Source organism: Thermobia domestica, chromosome 6, assembly GCF_964235325.1.
Source record: "Thermobia domestica chromosome 6, izTheDome1.hap1.1, whole genome shotgun sequence".
NCBI classification, from domain to species: Eukaryota; Metazoa; Arthropoda; class Insecta; order Zygentoma; family Lepismatidae; genus Thermobia; species Thermobia domestica.
The window spans coordinates 311,818,223-311,842,325 of NC_137459.1; positions in this window are offsets into that span (position 1 = coordinate 311,818,223).

The window sequence follows — 24,103 nt, forward strand, 5'->3', positions numbered from 1 at the left end:
CGGCAACTGTGAGCCTTTTGACAGCAACCATGAACCTTTTAACTTACACTGTGAGTAGCAAGTTAGATATTATGAATGAAAGTCGGCAACTATGAGCACCGTGGAAGCGAGTGTGAGCACTTTGAAAGTATGTCTGAACATTCTGAAGGCAACTGTGAGTATTGTGAAGTTGAGAACGAACCATTATTTAGACAACTATGAGCCCTTTGTCCGCAATTATGAACGAAAAGTCGGCAATTATGAGCGTTTTGACGGCACCTGTGAGGCCTTGGTCAGCAACTATGAACGAAGGGTCGGCAACAATGAGCACTTTTTCTTTAAATCTGAGCATTCTGACGGCTTGTGTGAAGAATCTGACATCAACTGTGAGCCTTTTGACAGCAACCATGAGCCATTGAACTTACACTATCAGCACTAAGTTAGATATTATGAATGAAAAGTCGGCAGCTATGAGACCCTGGAATGGAGTATGAGCATTTTGAAAGTACGTCTGAACATTCTGAAGGCAACTGTGAGTATTTTGAAGATGAGCATGAACCATTGTGTAGGCAACTATGAGCCCTTTGTCCGCAATTAGGAACGAAACGTCGGCAACTATGAGCGTTTTACGGCACCTGTGAAGCCTTGGTCGGCAATTATGAATGAAAGTCGGCAACTATGAACGTTTTGACGGCTACTGTGAGGCCTTGGTCGGCAATTATGTACGAATGGTCGGCAACTATGAGCACTTTTTCTTTAAATCTGAGCAATCTGACGGCTTGTGTGAGGAACCTGACGGCAACTGTGAGTCTTTTGACAGCAACCATGAACCATTTAACTTACACTGTGCGTAGTAAGTTAGATATTATGAATGAAAAGTCGGCAACTATGAGCATCGTGGAAGCAAATGTGAGCATTTTGAAACTACGTGTGAACATTCTGAACGCAACTGTGAGCATTTTGAAGATGAGCACGAACCATTATGTAGGCAACTATGAGCCCTTTGTCCGCAATTATGAACGAAAAGTCGGCAACTATGAGCGTTTTGACGGCACCTGTGAGACCTTGGTCGGCAATTATGAACGAATGGTCGGCAACTATGAGCACTTTTTCTTTAAATCTGAGCATTCTGACGGCTTGTGTGAGGAACCGGACGGCAACTGTGTCTTTTGACAGCAACCATAAACCATATATCTTACACTATCAGCAGTATGCTAGATATTATGAATGAAAAGTCGGCAACTATGAGCATCGTGGAAGCGAGTGTGAGCATTTTGAAAGTACGTTTGAACATTCTGAAGGCAACTGTGAGTATTTTGAAGATGAGCACGAACCATTATGTAGACAACTATGAGCCCTTTGTCCGCAATTATGAACGAAAAGTCGGCAACTATGAGCGTTTTGACGGCACCTGTGAGACCTTGGTCGGCAATTATGAACGAATGGTCGGCAACTATGAGCACTTTTTCTTTAAATCTGAGCATTCTGATGGCTTGTGTGAGGATTCTGACGGCAACTGTGAGTCTTTTGACAGCAACCATGAACCATTTAACGTACACTTTCAGCAGTATGTTTGATATTATGAATGAAAAGCCGGCAAATGTGAGCATCGTGGAAGCGAGTATGAGCATTTTGAAAGTACGTATGAACATTCTGAAGGCAACTGTGAGGATTTTGAAGATGAGAACGAACCATTATGTAGGCAATTATGAGCCCTTTGTCCGCCAATATGAACGAAAAGTCTGCAATTATGAGCGTTTTGACGGCACCTTTTGGCCTTGGTCAGCAATTATGAACGAAAACTCGGCAACTATGAGCGTTTTGAGGGCTACTGAGAGGTCCTGTTCGGAAATTATAAACGAATGGTCGGCAACTATGAGCACTCTTTCTTTAAATGTGAGAATTCTAACTGCTTGGGTGAGGAATCTGACGGCAACTGTGTCTTTTGACAGCAACCATAAACCACTTATCTTACACTATCAGCAGTATGTTAGATATTATGAATGAAAAGTCGGCAACTACGAGCATCGTGGAAGCGAGTGTGTGCATTTTGAAAGTACGTGTGAACATTCTGAAGGCAACTGTGAGTATTTTGAAGATGAGCACGAACCATTATGTAGGCAACTATGAGCCCTTTGTTCGCAATTATGAACGAAAAGTCGGCAATTTTGAGCAATTTGACGGCTACTGTAAGGTCTTGGTCGGCAATTATGAACGGAAAGTCAGCAACTATGAGCACTTTTTCTTTAAATGTGAGCATTCTGACGGCTTGTGTGAGGAATCTGACGCCACTGTGAGCCTTTTGGCAGCAAAAACGAACCATTTAACTTACACTATCCCCAGCAAGTTAGATATTATGGATGAAAATTCGGCAACTATGAGCACCGTGGAATCGAGTGTGACCAATTTGAAAGTACATCTGAACATTCTGAAGGCAACTGTGAGTATTTTGAGTATGAGCACGCACCATCATGTAGGCAACTATGAGCCCTTTGTCCGCAAATATGAACGAAAATCCGGCAACTATGAGCGTTTTGACGGCACTTCTGAGGCCTTGGTCGGCAATTATGAACAAATATTCGGCAACTATGAGAACTTTTTTCTTTAAATCTGAGCATTCTGACGGCTTGTGTGAGGAATCTGACGGCAACTGTGAGTCTTTTGACAACAACCATGAACCATTTTACTTACACTATCAGCACTATGTTAGATATTATGAATGGAAAGTCGGCAACTAAGAGCAACGTGGAAGCGAATGTGAGCATTTTCAAAGTACGTCTGAACATTCTGAAGGCAACTGTGAGTATTTTGAAGATGAGCACGAACCATTATGTAGGCAACTATGAGCCCTTTGTCGGCAATTAGGAACGAAAAGTCGGCAACTATCAGCGTTTTACGGCACCTGTGAGGCCTTGGTCGGCAATTATGAATGAAAGTCGGCAACTATGAACGTTTTGACGGCTACTGTGAGGCCTTGGTCGGCAATTATGTACGAATGGTCGTCAACTATGAGCACTTTTTCTTTAAATCTGAGCATTCTGACGGCTTGTGTGAGGAATCTGACGGCAACTGTGAGTCTTTTGACAGCAACCATGAACCATTTAACTTACACTGTGCGTAGTAAGTTAGATATTATGAAAGAAAAGTCGGCAACTATGAGCATCGTGGAAGCAAATGTGAGCATTTTGAAAGTACGTGTGAACATTCTGAACGCAACTGTGAGCATTTTGAAGATGAGCACGAACCATTATGTAGGCAACTTTGAGCCCTTTGTCCGCAATTATGAACGAAAAGTCGGCAACTATGAGCGTTTTGACGGCACCTGTGAGGCCTTGGTCGGCAATTATGAACGAATGGTGGGCAACTATGAGCACTTATTCTTTAAGTCTGAGCATTCCGACGGTTTCTGTGAGGAATCTGACGGCAACTGTGAGCCTTTTGACAGCAACCATGAACCATTTAACTTACACTGTGCGTAGTAAGTTAGATATTATGAATGAAAATTGGGCAACTATGAGCACCGTGGAAGCGAGTGTGAACATTTTCAAAGTACGTGTGGACATTCTGAAGGCAAATGTGAGTATCTTGAAGATGAGAACGAACCATTATGTAGGAAACTATGAGCCCTTTTTGCGCAATTATGAACGAAAAGTTGGCAAATATGAGCGTTTTGACGGCAGCTGTGAGACCTTGGTCGCCAATTATGAACGAATGGTCGGCCACTATGAGCACTTTTTCTTTAAATCTGAGCATTCTCACGGCTTGTGTGAGGAATCTGACATTAACTGTGAGCCTTTTGACAGCAACCATGAACCATTGAACCTACACTAACAGCACTAAGTTAGATATTATGAATGAAAAGTCGGCAACTATGAGTACCGTGGAATCGAGTGTGAGCATTTTCAAAGAACATCTGAACATTCTGAAGGCAACTGTGAATATTTTGAAGATGAGCACGAACCAATATGTAGGCAACTATGAGCTTTTTGTCCGCAATTAGGAACGAAAATTCGGCAACTATGAGCGTTGTTACGGCACCTGTGAGGCCTTGGTCGGTAATTATGAATGAAAAGTCGGCAATTATGAGCGTTTTGACGGCATTTTTGAGGCCTTAGTCGGCAATTATGAACGAATTGTCGGCCACTATGAGCATATTTTCTTTAAATCTGAACATTCTGACGGCTTGTATGAGGAATCTGACGGCAACTGTGAGTCTTTTGACAGCAACCATGAACCATTTAACTTACACTATCAGCAGTATGCTAGATATTATGAATGAAATGTCGGCAACCATGAGCATCGTGGAAGCGAGTGTGAGCATTTTGAAAAAACGTGTGAACATTCTGAAGACAAATCTGAGTATTTTGAAGATGAGCACGAACCATTATGTAGGCAACTATGAGCAATTTGTCCGCAAATATGAACTAAAATCCGGCTCCTATGAGCGTTTTGACGGCACCTGTGAGTCCTTGGTAAGCAAATATGAACGAATGGTCGGCAACTATGAGCACTTTTTTTTAACACTGAGCATTCTGAAGGCTTGTGTGAGAAATCTGACGGCAACTGTGAGCCTTTTGACAGCAACCATTAACCAATTAACTTACACTATCAGAACTAAGTTAGATATTATGAATGAAAAGTCGGCAGCATTGAGCACCGTGGAATTGAGTATGAGCATTTTGAAAGTACGTCTGAACATTCTGAAGGCAACTGTGAGTATTTTGAAGATGAGCACGAACCATTATGTAGGCAACTATGAGCTTTTGTCCGCAATTATGAACCAAAAGTCGGCAATTATAAGCGTTTTGACGGCTACTGTGAGGCATTGGTCGGCAATTATGAACGAAAAGTCAGCAACTATGAGCACTTTTTCTTTAAATGTGAGCATTCTGACGGCTTGTGTGAAAAATCTGACGCCACTGTGAGCCTTTTGGCAGCAACAACGAACCATTTAACTTACACTATCCCCAGTAAGTTAGATATTATGGATGAAAATTCGGCAACTATGAGCACCGTGGAATCGAGTGTGACCAATTTGAAAGTACGTCTGAACATTCTGAAGGCAACTGTGAGTATTTTGAGTATGAGCACGCACCATTATGTAGGCAACTATAAGCAATTTGTCCGCAAATATGAACGAAAATCCGGCAACTATGAGCGTTTTGACGGCACTACTGAGGCCTTGGTCGGCAATTATGAACAAATATTCAGCAACTATGAGCACTTTTTTCTTTAAATCTTAGCATTCTGACGGCTTGTGTGAGGAATCTGACGGCAACTGTGAGTCTTTTGACAACAACCATGAACCATTTTACTTACACTATCAGCAGTATGTTAGATATTATGAATGGAAAGTCGGCAACTAAGAGCAACGTGGAAGCGAGTGTGAGCATTTTCAAAGTACGTCTGAACATTCTGAAGGCAACTGTGAGTATTTTGAAGATGAGCACGAACCATTATGTAGGCAACTATGAGCCCTTTGTCCGCAATTAGGAACGAAAAGTCGGCAACTATGAGCGTTTTACGGCACCTGTGAGGACTTGGTCGGCAATTATGAATGAAAGTCGGATATTAAGCGTTTTGACGGCTACTGTGACGCCTTGGTCGGCAATTATGAACGAATGATCGGCAACAATGAGCACTTTTTCTTTAAATCTGAGCATTCCGACGGCTTGTGTGAGGAATCTCACGGCAACTGTGAGCCTTTTCACTGCAACCATGAACCATTTAACTTACACTATCAGCAGAATGTTAGATACTATGAAAGGAAAGTCGGCAACTATGAGCATCGTGGAAGCGAGTGAGCATTTTGAAAGTACGTGTGAACATTCTGAAGGCAAGGGTGAGTGTTTTGAGGATGAGCACGAACCATTATGAAGGCAACTATGAGCCCTTTGTTCGGAATTAGGAAAAAAAAGTCGGCAAGTAGGAGTGTTTGGCAGCACCTGTGAGGCCCTGGTCGGCAATTATGAACGAAAAATCGGCAAGTATGAGCGTTTTGACGGCTACTGTGAGTCGTTGGTCGGCAATTATGAACGAATGGTCGGAAACTATGAGCACTTTTTCTTTAATTCTGAGCATTCTGACGGCTTGTGTGAGGAATCTGACGGCAACTGTGAGCCTTTTGACAGCAACCATGGACCTTTTAACTTACACTGTGAGTAGTAAGTTAGATATTATGAATGAAAGTCTGCAACTGTGAGCACCGTGGAAGCGAGTGTGAGCATTTTGAAAGTATGTCTGAACATTCTGAAAGCAACTGTGAGTATTTTGAAGTTGAGAACGAACCATTATTTAGACAACTATGAGCCCTTTGTCCGCAATTATGAACGAAAAGTCGGCAATTATGAGCGTTTTGACGGCACCTGTGAGGCCTTGGTCAGCAATTATCAACGAAGGGTCGGCAACTATGAGCACTTTTTCTTTAAATCTCAGCATTCTGACGGCTTGTGTGAGGAATCTGACATCAACTGTGAGCCTTTTGACAGCAACTATGAACCATTGAACTTACACTATCAGAACTAAGTTAGATATTATGAATGAAAAGCCGGCAGCTTTGAGCACCGTGGAATGGAGTATGAGCATTTTGAAAGTACGTCTGAACATTCTGAAGGCAACTGTGAGTATTTTGAAGATGAGCACGAACCATTATGTAGGCAACTATGAGCCCTTTGTCCGCAATTAGGAACGAAAAGTCGGCAACTATGAGCGTTTTGACGGCACCTGTGAGGCCTTGGTCGGCAATTATGAACGAATGGTCGGCAACTATGAGCACTTATTCTTTAAGTCTGAGCATTCCGACGGTTTGTGTGAGGAATCTGACGGCAACTGTGAGCCTTTTGGCAGCAACCATGAACCATTTAACTTACACTGTGCGTAGTAAGTTAGATATTATGAATGAAAATTGGGCAACTATGAGCACCGTGGAAGAGAGTGTGAGCATTTTGAAAGTACGTGTGGACATTCTGAAGGCAAATGTGATATTTTGAGGATGAGCACGAACCATTATGTAGGGAACTACGAGCCCTTTGTCCGCAATTAGTAACGAAATTCGGCAACTATGAGCGTTTTGACGGCACCTGTGAGGCCTTGGTCGGCAATTATGAATGAAAAGTCGGCAACTATGAGCGTTTTGACGGCTACTGTGATGCCTTGTTCGGCAATTATGCACGAATGGTCGGCAACTATGAACACTTTTTCTTTAAATGTGAGCATTCTGACGGCTTGTGTAAGGATTCTGACGCCACTGTGAGCCTTTTGGCAGCAACCATGAACCATTTAACTTACACTATCAGCAGTAAGTTAGATATTATCGATGAAAATTCGGCAACTATGAGCATCGTGGAATCGAGTGTGAGCAATTTGAAAGTACGTGTGGACATTCTGAAGGCAAATGTGAGTATTTTGAAGATGAGCACGAACCATTATGTAGGCAACTATGATCCCTTTGTCCGCCAAAATGAACGAAAAGTCTGCAATTATGAGCGTTTTGACTGCATCTTTGAGGCCTTGATTGACAATTATGAACGTAAAGTCGGCAAATATGAACGTTTTGACGGCTACTGAGAGGTCCTATTCGGAAATTATGAACGAATGGTCGGCAACTATGAGCACTTTTTCTTTAAATGTGAGCACTCTGACTGCTTGGGTGAGAAATCTTACGGCAACTGTGAGCCTTTTGGCAGCAACCATGAACCATTTAACTTACACTATCAGCAGTATGTTAGATATAATGAATGAAAAGTCGGCAACTATTAGGATCGTGGAAGCGAGTGTGTGCATTTTGAAAGTACGTGTGAACATTCTGAATGCAACTGTGAGTATTTTGAGGATGAGCACGCACCATTATGTAGGCAACTATGAGCCCTTTGTCCGCAAACATGATCGAAAATCCGGCAACTATGAGCGTTTTGACGGCACTTGTGAGGCCTTGGTCGGCAATTATGAATGAAAAGTCGGCAACTATGAGCGTTTTGACGGCTACTGTGATGCCTTGCTCGGCAATTATGAACGAATGGTCGGCAACTATGAGCACTTTTTCTTTAAATGTGAGCATTCTGACGGCTTGTGTGAGGAATGTGAGAGCAAATGTGAGCCTTTTGACACCACCTATGAACCATTTAACTTACACTATCAGCAGAATGTTAGATATTATGAATGAAAACTCGGCTACTATGAGCAACGTGGAAGCGAGTGTGAGCATTTTGAAAGTATGTGTGAACATTCTGAAGGCTACTGTGAGTGTTTTGTGCATGAGCACGAATCATTATGTAGGCAACTATGAGCCCTTTGTCCGCAATTATGAACGAAAAGTCGGCAACTATGAGCGTTTTGACGGCACCTGTGAGGCATTGGTCGGCAATTATGAACGAATGGTCGGCAACTATGAGCGTTTTGACGGCTACTGTGAGGCCTTAGTCGGCAATTATGAATGAAAGTCGGCAACTATGAATGTTTTGACGCCTACTGTGAGGCCCTGGTCGGCAATAATGAACGAATGATCAGGAACTATGAGCGTTTTGGCGGCTACTGTGACGCCTTGGTCGGAAATTATGTACGAATGGTCGGACCTATGAGCTCTTTTTCTTTAAATCTGAGCATTCTGACGGCTTGTGTGAGGAATCTGCAACCAACTGTCAGAACTTTGACAGCAACCATGAATGATTTAACTTACAATATCAGCAGTAAGTTAGATATTATGAATAAAAATTCGGCAACTATGAGCACCGTGGAAGCGTGTGTGAGCATTTTAAAAGTACGTCTGAACATTCTGAAGGCAACTGTGATTATTCTGAAGATGAGCAAGAACCATTATGTAGTCAACTATGAGCCCTTTGTCCGCAAATATGAACGAAAAGTCGGCAGTTTTGAGCGTTTTACGGCACCTGTGAGACCTTGGTCGGCAATTATGAATGAAAAGTCGGCAAATATGAACGTTTTCACGGCTATTGTGGCCTTCACCGGCAATTATGAACGAAAAGTCGGCAACTATGAGCACTTTTTCTTTAAATCTGAGCATTCTGACGGCTTGTGTGAGGAATCTGACGCCACTGTGAGCCTTTTGGCAGCAACCACGAACCATTTAACTTACACTATCCCCAGTAAGTTAGATATTAAGGATGAAAATTCGGCAAATATGAGCACCGTGGAATCGAGTGTGAGCAATTTGAAAGTACGTCTGAACATTCTGAAGGCAACTGTGAGTATTTTGAAGATGAGCACGAATCATTATGTAGGAAACTATGAGCCCTTTGTCCGCAATTAGACACGAAAATTCGGCAACTATGAGCGTTGTTACGGCACCTGTGAGGCCTTGGTCGGTAATTATGAATGAAAAGTCGGCAACTATGAGCGCTTTGACGGCTAGTGTGAGGCCTTGGTCGGCAATTATGAACGAATGGTCGGCCACTATGAGCATATTTTCTTTAAATCTGAACATTCTGACGGCTTGTATGAGGAATCTGACGCCAACTGTGAGTCTTTTGACAGCAACCATGAACCATTTAACTTACACTATCAGCAGTATGCTAGATATTATGAATAAAAAGTCGGCAACTATGAGCATCGTGGAAGCGAGTGTGAGCATTTTGAAAGTACGTGTGAACATTCTGAAGGCAACAGTGAGTATTTTGAAGATGAGCACGAACCATTATGTATGCAACTATCAGCCCTCTGTTCGGAATTATGAAGGAAAATTCGGTAATTATGAGCGTTTTGACGGCACCTGTGAGGCCTTGGTAAGCAAATATGAACGAATGGTCGGACATATGAGCACTTTTTCTTTAAAACTGAGCATTCTGAAGGCTTGTGTGAGGAATCTGACGGCAACTGTGAGCCTTTTGACAGCAACCGTGAACCAATTAACTTACACTATCAGCAGAATGTTAGATATTATGAATGAAATTTCGGCAACTATGAGCAACGTGGAAACGAGTGTGAGCATTTTGAAAGTACGTGTGAACATTCTGAAGGCAACAGTGAGTATTTTGAAGATGAGCACGAACCATTATGTATGCAACTATCAGCCCTCTGTTCGGAATTATGAAGGAAAATTCGGTAATTATGAGCGTTTTGACGGCACCTGTGAGGCCTTGGTTGGCAATTATGAACGAATGGTCGGCCACTATGAGCCCTTTTTCTTTAAATCTGAGCATTCTCATGCCTAGTGTGAGGAATCTGACATCAACTGTGAGCCTTTTGACAGCAACCATGAACCATTGAACTTACACTATCAGCACTAAGTTAGATATTATGAATGAAAAGTCGTCAACTATGAGCACCGTGGAATCGAGTGTGAGCATTTTGAAAGTACGTCTGAACATTCTGAAGGGAACTGTGATTATTTTAAAGATGAGCAAGAACCATAATGTAGGCAACTATGAGCCCTTTGTCCGCAAATATGAACGAAAAGTCGGCAGTTATGAGCGTTTTGACGGCACCTGTGAGGCCTTGGTCGTCAATTATGAACGAATGATCGGCAACTATGAGCACTTTTTCTTTAAATCTGAGCATTCTGACTGCTTGTGTGAGGAATCTGACGGGAACTGTGAGCCTTTGGACAGCAACATTAACCATTTAACTTACACTATCAGCAGTATATTAGATATTATGATGAAAAATCGGCAACTATGAGCAACGTGGAATCGAGTGTGAGCATTTTGAAAGTACGTCTGAACATTCTGAAAGCAACTGTGAGTATTTTGAAGAAGAGCACGAACCATTATGTAGGCAACTATGAGCCCTTTGTCCGCAATTAGGAACGAAAAGTCGGCAACTCTGAGAGTTTTGACGGCACTTGTGAGGCCTTGGTCGGCAATTATGAACAAATAGTCGGCAACTATGAGCACTTTTTTCTTTAAATCTGAGCATTCTGACGGCTTGTGTGAAGAATCTGACGGCAACTGTGAGACTTCTGACAACAACCATGAACCATTTAACTTACACTATCAGCAGTATGTTAGATATTATGAATGGAAAGTCGGCAACTAAGAGCAACGTGGAAGCGAGTGTGAGCATTTTCAAAGTACGTTTGAACATTCTGAAGGCAACTGTGAGTATTTTGAAGATGAGCACGAACCATTATGTGGGCAACTATGAGCCCTTTGTCCGCAATTAGTAACGAAAGTCCTCAACTATGAGCGTTTTGACGGCACCTGTGAGGCCTTGGTCGGCAATTATGAATGAAAGGTCAGCAACAATGAGCACTTTTTCTTTAAATGTGAGCATTCTGACGGCTTGTGTAAGGAATCTGACGGCAACTGTGAGACTTCTGACAACAACCATGAACCATTTAACTTACACTATCAGCAGTATGTTAGATATTATGAATGAAAAGTCGGCAACTATGAGCGTTTTGACGGCAACTGTGAGCCCTTGGTAAGCAATTATGAACAAAAATTCGACAACTATGAGCATCATGAAAGCGAGTGTGAGCACTTTGAATGCACGTGTGAACATTCTGAAGGCAACAGCGAGTACTTTGAAGTTAAACATTAAAAATCATGTTTTCAGTTGTGAGCCTTATATCCGCAATTATGAACGAAAAGTCGGAAACTATGAGCGTTTTGACGGCAACTGTAAGCTATTGGTCTGCAATTATGAACAAAAAGTGGACAACTATGAGCATCATGAAAGCGAGTGTGAGCACTTTGAAAGCACGTGTGAACATTCTGAAGGCAACAGCGAGTACTTTGAAGTTAAACATTAAAAATCATGTTTTCAGTTGTGATTCTTATATCCGCAATTATGAACGAAAAGTCGGAAACTATAAGCGTTTTCACCGCAACTGTAAGAGTTGGGTCGGCAATTATAAACAAAAAAGTCGGTAACTATGAGCATCGTGAATGTAAGCGTGAGCACATTGAAAGCACGTCTGAACATTTTGAAGCCAACTGCGAGTATTTTGAAGATAAACATGAAAAATATTGTTTTCAACTATGAGACCTATGTCCGGAATTGTGAACGAAAAGTCGGCAACTATGAGCATTTTGACAGCAACTGTGAGGCTTTCGTCGGCAATTATGAACGAATGGTCGGCAGCAATGAGCACTTTTTCTTTGAATCAGCATTCTGACGGCTTGTGAGAGGAATCTGACGGCAACAGTGAGCCTTTTGACAGCAACCGTGAACCATTCATATTACCATATCTGCAGTAAGTTAGATTTTATGAATGAAAAGTCGGCAACTATGAGCAACGTGGAAGCGATTGTGAGCATTTTCAAAGTACGTGTGAACATTCTGAAGGCTAGTGTGAGTATTTTGAAGATGAACACGAACCATTATGTAGGCAACTATGAGCCCTTTGTCCGCAATTATGAACGAAAAGTCGGCAACTATGAGCGTTTTGACGGCAACTGTGAGCCCTAGGTCGGCAATTATGAACGAATAGTCGGCAACTATTAGCATTATGAAAGCGAGTTTGAGCACTTTCAAAGCACGCTTGAACATTGTGAAGACAAAAGCGAGTATTTTGAAGAGAAACATTAAAAATTATATTTTCAATTGTGAGCCCTATATTTGCAATTATGAACGAAAAGTCGGCAACTATGAGCGTTTTGACGGCAATTGAGAGCCCTACGTCGGCAATTATGAACGAATAGTCGGCAAATATAAGCTTCATGAAATTAAGTGTGAGCACTTTGAAAGCACGCGGAACATTGTGACGCCAACAGCGATTATTTTGAAGATAAACATTAAAAATTCTGTTTTAAATTGTGAGCTCTATATTCGCAATTATGAACGAAAAGTCGGCAACTATGAGTGTTTTGACGGCAAGTGTGAGCATTGGGTCGGCAATTATGAACAAAAGAGTCGGCATTTAACTTACAATATCAGCAGTATGTTAGATATTATGAATGAAAGTCGGCAACTATGAGCACCGTGGAAGCGAGTGTGAGCATTTTGAAAGTACGTCTGAACATTCTGAAGGAAACTGTGAGTATTTTCAAGATGAGCACGAACCATTATGTAGGCAACTAGGAGCCCTTTGTCCGCAATTATGAACGAAAAGTCGGCAAATATGAGCGTTTTGACGGCACCGGTGAGGCCTTGGTCGGCAATTATGAACGAAAAGTGGGCAACTATGAGCCTTTTGACGGCTAATGTGAGGAATTGGTCGGTAATTATGAACGAATGGTCGGCAACTATAAGCAATTTTTCTTCAAATCTGAGCATTCTGACGGCTTGTGTGAGGAATCTGACGGCAACTGTGTCTCTTCACAGCAACCATGAACCATTTAATTTACACTATCAGCAGTATGTTAGATATTATGAAGGAAAAGTCGGCAACTATGAGCACCGTGGAATCGAGTGTGAGCATTTTAAAAGTACGTCTGAACATTCTGAAGGCAACTGTGAGTATTTTGAAGATGACCACGAGCCATTATGTAGGCAACTATTAGCCATTTGTCCGCAACTATGAACGAAACGTCGGCAATTATGAGCGTTTTGACGGCAAATGTGGGCCCTAGGTCGGCAATTATGAACGAATGGTCGGCAATTATAAGCACCTTTTTTTAAATCTGAGCATTCTGACGGCTTGTTAGAAGAATCTGGCGGCAACTGTGAGCCTTTTGACAGCAACCATGAACCATTTATCTTACAATATCTGCAGTAGGTTAGATATTATGAATGAAAGTCGGCAACTATGAGCACCGTGGAAGCGAGTGTGAGCATTTTGAAAGTACGTCTGAACATTCTGAAGGCAACTGTGAGTATTTTGAAGATGAGCACGAACCATTATGTAGGCAATTATGACCACTTTGTTCGAAATTTTGAAGGAAAAGTCGGCAACTATGAGCGTTTTGACGGCACCTGTGATGCCTTGGTTGGCAATTATGAACAAAAAGTCTGCAACTATGATCGTTTTGACGGCAATTGTGAGGGCTTGGTCGGCAATTATGAACGAATAGTCGGCAACTATGAGCACCGTGGAAGCGAGTGTGAGCATTTTGAAAGTACGTCTGAACATTCTGAACCAAACTGTGAGTATTTTGAAGATAAGCAAGAAACATTATGTAGGCAACTATGAGCCCTTTGTCCGCAATTATGAACGAAAAGTAGGCAAATATGAGCGTTTTGACGCCAACTGTGAGCCCTACGTCGGCAATTATGAACGAATAGTCGGCAACTATGAGCTTTATGAAAGTGAGTGTGAGCACTTTGAAAGCACGCTTGAACATTGTGACGCCAAAAGCGAGCATTTTGAAGATAAAAATTAAAAATTATATTTTCAATTGTGACCCCTATATTCGCAATTATGAACGAAAGGTCGGCAACTATGAGCGTTTTGACGGCAACTGTGATCATTGGGTCGGCAATTATGAACAAAAAAGTCAGCATTTAACTTACACTATCAGCAGTATGTTAGATATTATGAATGAAAAAGTCGGCAACTGTGAGCATCATGGAAGCGAGTGTGAGCATTTTGAAAGTACGTGTGAACATTCTGAAGGCAACTGTGAGTATTTTGGAGATGAGCACGAAGCATTATGTAGGCAACTTTGAGCCTTTTGTCCGCAATTATGAACGTAAAGTCGGCAACTATGAGAGTTTTGACCTCACCTGTGAGGCCTTGGTCGGCAATTATGAACGAATGGTGGGCAACTATGAGCACTCTTTCTTTAAATCTGAGCATTCTGACGGCTTGTGAGAGGAATCTGACGGCAACTGTGAGTCTTTTGACAGCAACCATGAACCAATTAACTTAGAATATCAGCAGTAACTTAGATATTATGAATGAAAAGTCGGCAACTATGAGCACCGTTGAATCAAGTGTGAGCATTTTGAAAGTACGTCTGAACATTCTGAAGGCAACTGTGAGTATTTTGAAGATGAGCTTGAACCATTATGTAGGCAACTATGAGCCCTTTGTCCGCAATTATGAACGAAAAGTCGGCAAATATGAGCGTTTTGACGGCACCTGTGAGACCTGGGTCGGCATTTATGAACCAAAAGTCGGCAACTATGAGCGTTGTGACGCCTACTGTGACGCCTTGGTCGGCAATTATGAACGAATGGTCGGTAAATATGAGCACTTTTATTTTAAATCTGAGCGTTCTGACGGCTTGTGTGAGGAATCTGACGGCAACTGTGTCTTTTGACAGCAACATGAACCATTTAACTTTCACTATCAGCAGTATGTTAGATATTATGAATGAAAGGTCGGCAACTATGAGCATCGTGGAAGCGAGTGTGACCATTTTGAAAGTACGTGTGAACATTCTGAAGGAAACTGTGAGTATTCTGAAGATGAGCAAGAACCATTATGTAGTCAACTATGAGCCCTTTGTCCGCAAATATGAACGAAAAGTCGGCAGTTTTGAGCGTTTTACGGCACCTGTGAGACCTTGGTCGGCAATTATGAATGAAAAGTCGGCAAATATGAACGTTTTCACGGCTATTGTGGCCTTCACCGGCAATTATGAACGAAAATTCGGCAACTATGAGAACTTTTTCTTTAAATCTGAGCATTCTGACGGCTTGTGTGAGGAATCTGACGGCATCTGTGAGTCTTTTGACAGCAAGTATGAACCATTTAACTTACATTATCAGCAGTATGTTAGATATTATGAATGGAAAGTTGGTAACTATGAGCATCGTGGAAGCGAGTGTGAGCATTTTGAAAGTACGTGTGAACATTCTGAAGGCAACTGTGATTATTTTGAAGATGAGCAAGAACCATTATGTAGTCATCTATGAGCCCTTTGTCCGTAAATATGAACGAAAATCCGGCAACTATGAGCGTTTTTATGGCACCTGTGAGGCCTTGGTCGGCAATTATGAATGAAAAGTCGGCAACCATGAGCGTTTTGACGGCTATTGTGGCCTTCACCGGCAATTATGAACGAAAAGTCGGCAACTATGAGCACTTTTTCTTTAAATCTGAGCATTCTCACGGCTTGTGTGAGGAATCTGACGGCATCTGTGAGTCTTTTGACAGCAAGTATGAACCATTTAACTTACATTATCAGCAGTATGTAAAATATTTTGAATGAAAAGTCGGCAACTATGAGCGTTTTGACGGCTACTGAGAGGTCCTGTTCGGAAATAATGAACGAATGGTCGGCAACTATGAGCATTTTCTCTTTAAATGTGAGCATTCTGACGGCTTGTGTGAGGAATCTGACGCCACTGTGAGCCTTTTGGCAGCAACCACGAACCATTTAACTTACACTATCCCCAGTAAGTTAGATATTAAGGATGAAAATTCGGGTCTAGGTCAAAACCCCCACAGCCAAAACCCCCACACTCAAGAAATGTCAAAACGCCCACACGATCGGTCATAACCCCCACACAAATGGACAAATCCCCAAACGCACGAACGGTCAAAACCCCCACAGCCAAAACCCCCACACTCAAGAAATGTCAAAACGCCCACACGATCGGTCATAACCCCCACACAAATGGACAAATCCCCCAAACGCACGAACGGTCAAAACCCCCACAGCCAAAACCCCCACACTCAAGAAATGTCAAAACGCCCACACGATCGGTCAAAACCCCCACACAAATGGACAAAACTCCCACACATAGCAACGGTCACAATCTCCACATAAATGGACAAAACCCCCACACAAATGGACAAAACCCCCACACAATCGGACAAATCCCCCACACTCTGAAAATACCGTGATTGCACGTCTTTGTTGCGGCTCTTTACGACGCCCACCTTAGTGTTTCTGTCATTACAAAACAGTGGAAGAAGAATAGTTGCAACATCGGTTTAAGTGGAATAAAAAATGTTATTAAAAAGTACAAGGGCAAGACATACAACCAGGATCATTTCAGAGTGTGGGAGATTTGACCGATTGTGTGGGAGATTTGTCCATTTGTGTGGGGGTTTTGTCCATTTATGTGGGAATTGTGACCGTTGCTATGTGTGGCTGTTTTGTCCATTTGTGTGGGGGTTTTGACCGATCGTGTGGGCGTTTTGACATTTCTTGAGTGTGGGGGTTTTGGCTGTGGGGGTTTTGACCGTTCGTGCGTTTGGGGGATTTGTCCATTTGTGTGGGGGTTATGAGCAATCGTGTGGGCGTTTTGACATTTCTTGAGTGTGGGGGTTTTGGCTGTGGGGGTTTTGACCGTTCGTGCGTTTGGGGGATTTGTCCATTTGTGTGGGGGTTATGACCGATCGTGTGGGCGTTTTGACATTTCTTGAGTGTGGGGGTTTTGGCTGTGGGGGTTTTGACCGGTTCCCGAAAATTCGGCAAATATGAGCACCGTGGAATCAAGTGTGAGCAATTTGAAAGTACGTCTGAACATTCTGAAGGCAACTGTGAGTATTTTGAAGATGAGCACGAACCATTATGTAGGCAACTATGAGCCCTTTGTCCGCAAATATGAAGGAAAAGTTGGCAACTATGACCGTTTTGGCGGAACCTGTGAGGCCTTGGTCGGCAATTATGAACCAATGGTCGGCAACTATGAGCACTTTTTGTTTAAATCTGAGCATTCTGACGGCTTGTGTGAGGAATCTGAAAGCAACTGTGTCTTTTGACAGCAACCATAAACGATTTATCTTACACTATCAGCAGTATGTTAGATATTATGAATGAAAAGTCGGCAACTATGAGCATCGTGGAAGCGAGTGTGTGCATTTTGAAAGTACGTGTGAACATTCTGAAGGCAACTGTGATTATTTTGAAGATGGCAAATATGAGCGGTTTGACGGCTACTGAGAGGTCCTGTTCGGAAATAATGAACGAATGGTCGGCAACTATGAGCATTTTCTCTTTAAATGTGAGCATTCTGACGGCTTGTGTGAGGAATCTGACGCCACTGTGAGCCTTTTGGCAGCAACCACGAACCATTTAACTTACACTATCCCCAGTAAGTTAGATATTAAGGATGAAAATTCGGGTCTAGGTCAAAACCCCCACAGCCAAAACCCCCACACTCAAGAAATGTCAAAACGCCCACACGATCGGTCATAACCCCCACACAAATGGACAAATCCCCAAACGCACGAACGGTCAAAACCCCCACAGCCAAAACCCCCACACTCAAGAAATGTCAAAACGCCCACACGATCGGTCATAACCCCCACACAAATGGACAAATCCCCCAAACGCACGAACGGTCAAAACCCCCACAGCCAAAACCCCCACACTCAAGAAATGTCAAAACGCCCACACGATCGGTCAAAAACCCCACACAAATGGACAAAACTCCCACACATAGCAACGGTCACAATCTCCACATAAATGGACAAAACCCCCACACAAATGGACAAAACCCCCACACAATCGGACAAATCCCCCACACTCTGAAAATACCGTGATTGCACGTCTTTGTTGCGGCTCTTTACGACGCCCACCTTAGTGTTTCTGTCATTACAAAACAGTGCAAGAAGAATAGTTGCAACATCGGTTTAAGTGGAATAAAAAATGTTATTAAAAAGTACAAGGGCAAGACATACAACCAGGATCATTTCAGAGTGTGGGAGATTTGACCGATTGTGTGGGAGATTTGTCCATTTGTGTGGGGGTTTTGTCCATTTATGTGGGGATTGTGACCGTTGCTATGTGTGGCTGTTTTGTCCATTTGTGTGGGGGTTTTGACCGATCGTGTGGGCGTTTTGACATTTCTTGAGTGTGGGGGTTTTGGCTGTGGGGGTTTTGACCGTTCGTGCGTTTGGGGGATTTGTCCATTTGTGTGGGGGTTATGAGCGATCGTGTGGGCGTTTTGACATTTCTTGAGTGTGGGGGTTTTGGCTGTGGGGGTTTTGACCGTTCGTGCGTTTGGGGGATTTGTCCATTTGTGTGGGGGTTATGACCGATCGTGTGGGCGTTTTGACATTTCTTGAGTGTGGGGGTTTTGGCTGTGGGGGTTTTGACCGGTTCCCGAAAATTCGGCAAATATGAGCACCGTGGAATCAAGTGTGAGCAATTTGAAAGTAAGTCTGAACATTCTGAAGGCAACTGTGAGTATTTTGAAGATGAGCACGAACCATTATGTAGGCAACTATGAGCCCTTAGTCCGCAAATATGAAGGAAAAGTTGGCAACTATGACCGTTTTGGCGGAACCTGTGAGGCCTTGGTCGGCAATTATGAACCAATGGTCGGCAACTATGAGCACTTTTTGTTTAAATCTGAGCATTCTGACGGCTTGTGTGAGGAATCTGAAAGCAACTGTGTCTTTTGACAGCAACCATAAACGATTTATCTTACACTATCAGCAGTATGTTAGATATTATGAATGAAAAGTCGGCAACTATGAGCATCGTGGAAGCGAGTGTGTGCATTTTGAAAGTACGTGTGAACATTCTGAAGGCAACTGTGATTATTTTGAAGATGGCAAATATGAGCGGTTTGACGGCTACTGAGAGGTCCTGTTCGGAAATAATGAACGAATGGTCGGCAACTATGAGCATTTTCTCTTTAAATGTGAGCATTCTGACGGCTTGTGTGAGGAATCTGAAGCCACTGTGAGCCTTTTGGCAGCAACCACGAACCATTTAACTTACACTATCCCCAGTAAGTTAGATATTAAGGATGAAAATTCGGGTCTAGGTCAAAACCCCCACAGCCAAAACCCCCACACTCAAGAAATGTCAAAACGCCCACACGATCGGTCATAACCCCCACACAAATGGACAAATCCCCAAACGCACGAACGGTCAAAACCCCCACAGCCAAAACCCCCACACTCAAGAAATGTCAAAACGCCCACACGATCGGTCATAACCCCCACACAAATGGACAAATCCCCCAAACGCACGAACGGTCAAAACCCCCACAGCCAAAACCCCCACACTCAAGAAATGTCAAAACGCCCACACGATCGGTCAAAACCCCCACACAAATGGACAAATCTCCCACACATAGCAACGGTCACAATCTCCACATAAATGGACAAAACCCCCACACAAATGGACAAAACCCCCACACAATCGGACAAATCCCCCACACTCTGAAAATACCGTGATTGCACGTCTTAGTTGCTCTTTACGACGCCCACCTTAGTGTTTCTGTCATTACAAAACAGTGCAAGAAGAATAGTTGCAACATCGGTTTAAGTGGAATAAAAAATGTTATTAAAAAGTACAAGGGCAAGACATACAACCAGGATCATTTCAGAGTGTGGGAGATTTGACCGATTGTGTGGGAGATTTGTCTATTTGTGTGGGGGTTTTGTCCATTTATGTGGGGATTGTGACCGTTGCTATGTGTGGCTGTTTTGTCCATTTGTGTGGGGGTTTTGACCGATCGTGTGGGCGTTTTGACATTTCTTGAGTGTGGGGGTTTTGGCTGTGGGGGTTTTGACCGTTCGTGCGTTTGGGGGATTTGTCCATTTGTGTGGGGGTTATGAGCGATCGTGTGGGCGTTTTGACATTTCTTGAGTGTGGGGGTTTTGGCTGTGGGGGTTTTGACCGTTCGTGCGTTTGGGGGATTTGTCCATTTGTGTGGGGGTTATGACCGATCGTGTGGGCGTTTTGACATTTCTTGAGTGTGGGGGTTTTGGCTGTGGGGGTTTTGACCGGTTCCCGAAAATTCGGCAAATATGAGCACCGTGGAATCAAGTGTGAGCAATTTGAAAGTACGTCTGAACATTCTGAAGGCAACTGTGAGTATTTTGAAGATGAGCACGAACCATTATGTAGGCAACTATGAGCCCTTTGTCCGCAAATATGAAGGAAAAGTTGGCAACTATGACCGTTTTGGCGGAACCTGTGAGGCCTTGGTCGGCAATTATGAACCAATGGTCGGCAACTATGAGCACTTTTTGTTTAAATCTGAGCATTCTGACGGCTTGTGTGAGGAATCTGAAAGCAACTGTGTCTTTTGACAGCAACCATAAACGATTTATCTTACACTATCAGCAGTATGTTAGATATTATGAATGAAAAGTCGGCAACTATGAGCATCGTGGAAGCGAGTGTGTGCATTTTGAAAGTACGTGTGAACATTCTGAAGGCAACTGTGAGTATTTTGAAGATGAGCACGAACCATTATGTAGGCAACTATGAGCCCTTTGTAAGCATTTATAAACGAAAAGTCGGATATTATGAGCGTTTTGACGGCTGTTGTGAGGCCTTTGTCGGCAATTATGAACGAAGAGTCAGCAACTATGAGCACTTTTTCTTTAAATGTGAGCATTCTGACGGCTTGTGTAAGGAATCTGACTGCCACTGTGAGCCTTTTGGCAGCAACCATGAACCATTTAACTTACACTATCAGCAGTAAGTTAGATATTATCGATGAAAATTCGGCAACTATGAGCACCGTGGAATTGAGTGTGAGCAATTTGAAAGTACGTCTGAACCTTCTGAAGGCAACTGTGAGTATTTTGAAGATGAGCACGAACCATTATATAGGCAATTATGAGCTCTTTGTCCGCAAGTATGAACAAAAAGCCGGCAATTATGAGCGTTTTGACGGCACCTGTGAGGCCTTGGTCCGCAATTATGAACGAATGGTCGGCAACTATAAGCACTTTTTCTTTAAAACTGAGCATTCTGACGGCTTGTGTGAGGAGTCTGACGGCAACTGTGAGCCTCTTGAAAGCAACCATTAACCATTTAACTTACACTATCAGCAGTATGTTAGATATTATGAATGAAAAGTCGGCAACTATGAGCATCGTGGAAGCGAGTGTGAGCATTTTGAAAGTATGTCTGAACCTTCTGAAGGCAACTGTGAGTATTTTGAAGATGAGTACGAATCATTATGTAGGCAACTATGAGCTCTTTGTCCGCAATTAGAAACGAAAAGTCGGACATGTGAGCGATTTACGGCACCTGTGAGGCCTTGGTTGGCAATTACGAATGAAAGTCGGCAACTATGAACGTTTTGACGGCTACTGTGACGCCTTGGTCGGCAATTATGAACGAATGGTCGGCCACTATGAGCACATTTACTTTAAATCTGAGCATTGTGACGGCTTGTGTGAGGAATCTGACGGCAACTGTGAGCCCTTTGACAGCAACCATGAACAATTTAACTTACATTATCAGCAGTATGTAAGTTATTATGAATGGAAAGTCGGCAACTATGAGCATCGTGGAAGCGAGTGTGAGCATTTTGAAAGTACGTGTGAACATTCTGAAGGCAACTGTGAGTATTTTGAAGATGGGCACGAACCATTATGTAGGCCACTATGAGCCATTTGTCCGGAAATATGAACTAAAATCCGGCTAGTATGAACGTTTTGACGGCACCTGTGAGTCCTTGGTCGGCAATTATGAACAAATGCTCGGGAACTATGAGCACTTTTTCTTTAAAACTGAGCATTGTGACGGCTTGTGTGAGGAATATGACGGCAACTGTGAGCCCTTTGACAGGAACCATGAACCATTTAATTTACATTATCAGCAGTATGTAACATATTATGAATGAAAAGTCGGCAACTATTAGCACCGTGGGAGCGAGTGTGAGCATTTTGAAAGTACGTCTGAACATTCTGAAGGCAACTGTGAGTATTTTGAAGATGAGCACGAACCATTATGTAGGCAACTATGAGCGCTTTGTCCGCCAATATGAACGAAAAGTCGGCAATTATCTGCGATTTGACGGCACCTTTGAGGCCTTGGTCGGCAATTATGAACGAAAAGTCGGCAAATATGAGCGTTTTGACGGCGACTGAGACGTCCTGTTCGGAAATTATGAACGAATGGTCGGCAACTATGAGCATTTTCTCTTTAAATGTGAGCATTCTGACGGCTTGTGTGAGGAATCTGACGCCACTGTGAGCCTTTTGGCAGCAACCACGAACCATTTAACTTACACTATCACCAGTAAGTTAGATATTAAGGATGAAAATTCGGCAAATATGAGCACCGTGGAATCGAGTGTGAGCAATTTGAAAGTACGTCTGAACATTCTGAAGGCAACTGTGAGTATTTTGAAGATAAGCACGAACCATTATGTAGGCAATTAATAGCCCTTTGTCCGCAATTATGAACGAAAAGTCGGCAATTATGAGCGTTTTGACAGCAACCATGAACCATTTAACTTACACTATCAGCAGTATGTTAGATATTATGAATGGAAAGTCGGCAACTAAGAGCAACGTGGAAGCGAGTGTGAGCATTTTCAAAGTACGTTTGAACATTCTGAAGGCAACTGTGAGTATTTTGAAGATGAGCACGAACCATTATGTAGGCAACTATGAGCCCTTTGTCCGCAATTAGGAACGAAAAGTCGGCAACTCTGAGAGTTTTGACGGCACTTGTGAGGCCTTGGTCGGCAATTATGAACAAATAGTCGGCAACTATGAGCACTTTTTTCTTTAAATCTGAGCATTCTGACGGCTTGTGTGAAGAATCTGACGGCAACTGTGAGACTTCTGACAACAACCATGAACCATTTAACTTACACTATCAGCAGTATGTTAGATATTATGAATGGAAAGTCGGCAACTAAGAGCAACGTGGAAGCGAGTGTGAGCATTTTCAAAGTACGTTTGAACATTCTGAAGGCAACTGTGAGTATTTTGAAGATGAGCACGAACCATTATGTGGGCAACTATGAGCCCTTTGTCCGCAATTAGTAACGAAAGTCCTCAACTATGAGCGTTTTGACGGCACCTGTGAGGCCTTGGTCGGCAATTATGAATGAAAGGTCAGCAACAATGAGCACTTTTTCTTTAAATGTGAGCATTCTGACGGCTTGTGTAAGGAATCTGACGGCAACTGTGAGACTTCTGACAACAACCATGAACCATTTAACTTACACTATCAGCAGTATGTTAGATATTATCGATGAAAATTCGGCCACTATGAGTATCGTGGAAGCGAGTGTGAGCATTTTGAAAGTACGTGTGAACATTCTGAAGGCAACTGTGAGTATTTTGAAGATGAGCACGAACCATTATGTAGGCAACTATGAGCTCTTTGTCCGTAATTATGAACGAAAAGTCGGAAATTATGAGCGTTTAGACGGCATCGGTGAGGCCTTCCTCGGCAATTATGAACGAACAGTCGGCAATTATGAGCGTATTGACGGCTACTGTGAGGAATTGGTCGGCAATTATGAACGAACGGTCGGAAACTATGAACACTTTTTCTTTAAATCTGAGCATTCTGACGCCTTGTGTGAGGAATCTGACGGCAATTGTGTCTTTTGACAGCAACCATGAACAATTTAACTTACACTATCAGCAGTATGTTAGATATTATGAATG